This window comes from Mizuhopecten yessoensis, unplaced genomic scaffold (assembly GCF_002113885.1).
Source record: "Mizuhopecten yessoensis strain PY_sf001 unplaced genomic scaffold, ASM211388v2 scaffold8149, whole genome shotgun sequence".
Classification (NCBI taxonomy): domain Eukaryota; kingdom Metazoa; phylum Mollusca; class Bivalvia; order Pectinida; family Pectinidae; genus Mizuhopecten; species Mizuhopecten yessoensis.
The window spans coordinates 7344-10955 of NW_018407403.1; positions in this window are offsets into that span (position 1 = coordinate 7344).

The following is a 3612-nucleotide window of genomic DNA, read 5'->3' on the forward strand; positions in this document are numbered from 1 at the left end:
TTGAGTTTATTAAGTGTGTAATTTTGTTGTACATTTTGGTCGATTTTTGGTGGCGAATTCAATACAAGATGGCGGCCCCCATATAAAAAAGTTCAAATTGGCAGATTTTTTAAATATTTTATTTACAGTTGTGTGAGATGATATTCTGCAAAATGAAGGCAGGTAAACCAGTGTGGATAACCCCATTTAACCAGGACTGTGGTTAACGTTAACACTATCGTCTATGGAAAATCATTTGGTTCTGCGGTCCCTATATCAGGATGCCCGGATCCCGAAGAATCGTCACCAAGAACGCAGGCGAACACTAAAATTATCTATATCTTATCCGAGTTTAAATTTCATCGTAAATAAGGAACGTCTTCACCAATTAAATAGAAATCACGTGTTTGTAATTGGCGTGTTTTTGTTATTGCCTACTATGAGTCGGATCGACATTGGAAGGAGAAGATTTATATGCATGCTCACAGAAACGGATTAATTACCAAAAGCAACAATAAAAATAGTATGCGTTATTCAATATATTGCATTTCTGACGCACTGGGAGACCGTTGACTTCCATACCTAGATCATGGTTTCATTGCTTTCGCTCGTGTCTCATAATTCAAACATGTATTTTTTATCTGTTCAATGCCAAAGTTAAATGTCATAAATGGAAGTGTTATCTTAAAGATCATCTTACCACTGCCAACACCTCCAAGCAGTTGGAAAATGTTTTTTTCGGCATAACTTAAGCTTTGATAAATGACTTCTGAAAAGAAAACCATATCATGTTGGATTTTTATGAGAAAGAAATGATACAGTTGAAATAAGCATTGTATCATTCGCAACAGTGATTTGAGCGTAAAAAAACAAGAGGCTAGACTCGGATTCATGCCTATTAACACGTCCAAAATATGGGATAATGGTAAGTTGCACTGTGCTGCTGAAAGTTGCTACCTGGCAAAAGTAGCACGAAGGACCGATGAGATTGGATCATGTCCGTAATGAAAAAGTACATCTTTACTGATACACTATTTGATTATTTAAATCTGAAGGACGAAAAACGTTAACATGACAATACATTATGTATATTTTGAGTGTATTTGTAAGAATTCGATTTAAACATTAATATGCATCGATGAAAGGTTTAATTCATATGATGAAGACAACGATACTTAACAAGCTGAATCCAATTTGACCTTTTTTTGGTCAGATGAATTCAGGAATATCTAAATACTATTATGTTAATAGTAGGTTGGCAGTTGTTCTTTGCGATCTTAGTAATAAAATGATTCAGGAGAATTGCACTTCTTGAATAAATCAACGACTTTTGAATATCCAAAAGACCTAGAGTTATGCTGTTTGACTTGCAGCTTCTCCGATGTACAGCTATCAATTTTGTTCAAATAATTTCCATGATCCATTTGCATGTGTTGATTTTTTATACGGCTTAATAATGATCCAGATTATTAGGGTCTGGATAGTTAACCTGTGGTTTTTTTATGGGATGATATTTGTTCAGATGAATAACATTGACTCATATTCAAAATCAAAGGGGTCAAATTTATTGAAGTATTTTTATTTGTTTATAAATTCATTTCATTTCGCCACTTTTTAAATGCCACAGGGTTCAAATGTTTAACAAAAATCGATGATATTTAAGTAAGAGAGTATGAACATTAATATTAAATTGTTATGTTAAATGACTACTTGCTATCGAAACAGTTTTGAAAAGGGATGAACATATAGTTGCCAATTCCAGAAAGATTTTTTTACCGATTTTCTTTTCACATATCTAGTGGAATATCATGCTAATATTGGAGAGAGTCGTTCTATCGTTTTGAGAAATGTTCTGTAAAAATAAAGCTAGTCGATATCTCTTAATGTAACGAGACATGGAAACATTAAAAACCTCAGCTCGTCACCATCTTTATGTAATATATATGATATAACCCAAGTTCAGTCTATACAAATGCTGTGTCAGATTTTACTTTACATGGTGTGAAAAGTCAACCTCTGACGAAATACTCAATAACTGCCGTGTTACTACTGTCCAAATAAAACAAAGACTTGTCTGAGAACAAGACTAAAACACTGACAGGTCAGTAAGGGCCCCGTCTTGTGGCAATATATCCCCCATAATCATCAAGAAGCAATCTGCCCATATACATGTAGTTGAGCTTGACGTTTGACATTTGGACTCCAAAAAGAATCACATGGAAGCAAAATATACATGTTACATTTACTGTGATGTGAGTCTTGTTTCCTTTCACCTCCATATTTGCTGGGCTAACAGAAATGAAAATACCGGTGCAATATTAATTTGTTAGCTTTGATTTGTTTTATTTCACCTTATTTACCTCCTCCACCAAGAGCCAGAGTCAAAGTCAGAGATCCACATTGCCTTTGACCTTTGGACCCAAAAGACCTTGACCATTAACCCAGTGACCCTGATCTTTGGTCAGTTGACTTATTCTTTAATTCCGACCAATTTTGCTTCTTAATATCCCAACAAAATGTTCATCGGTGAAAAATACAAAACTTGACCTTGACCCTTTGGACACCGTAGCCTGGATCTAAGGTCAGTTGACTGTGTGTAAAGTTTTGAACAACATTGCTTCATAATGTCATAACAAAATTTTCAACAGGGAAAAAGTACAAAATTGAACTTTCACCTTTAACCCAGTGACCTTGACCTTTGGTCAATTGACTCCTTGTTTAATTCTGAGCAACATTGCTTCAAAGTGTCATAGGGAAATGTTCACCAGTGAAATGATACAAAATTTAACCTTGACCTTTGACCCAATGACCTTGATCTTTGGTCAATTGAAAACAGAGGCAAGCCCAAGAGTCTGCAACTCTGCTTCCAATTTGATTGGAGAAATTCCTTTAGGTTCTAGTGACATGGCTTGTGGACATGTACATGCATGCAGAGATAGTTGTGCTACATGGTTTTGAAGCTGGTCCAAATTGATAATGCGATAGCCAGGTCTGTTAAAGGAGTTGCCTTTGTTCAGCTGAAACTGTAAACCATCACCAGCTTCTCTCGCCATTCTGTATATGACTGGGGTTTCCGGTTTGGATGGTAGAGGTCGTCGAATAGCTTTTACATCTCTTTTTCTCATTATCAGAGTTTTGTTTGGAGCTCGTGAAACAGAAGTGTTGTAAGTACATGTAGTTTCGGCACTAACTGATAGACTGATCACCTTCGACTTGTACTCATACACATGTCTTCGTACACGTTTACCCTGATTACTCCTTCTTTTTCTTCGGTGCCGGCGGCCACCACCCATTCCAAACCTATAACTGGTAGTCATCTTAACTTGCTAAAGTGATATATATCAGCTAGTTCAGGCGTATATAGATGATTAATAATGAAACAGTTGGTATGCTTGGTAACAGGTAGCACACGGTCATCCACGTCCCTCCATACTATCATTTAAGCATTGACTTTTTTTCGATTTTTTTTTTCATCGGGGTATGAAAAGAATTTTTATTGCAAACTGTATGAATCCGCGTATTCAAATCACATATGAAACATTAAAATCTGTGTTAAATGGATCTTATTAATATTTTTACGCCACACCTTTACAACAACCAGAAATTTTGCCCATCTATTTTATTGGGGGGGGG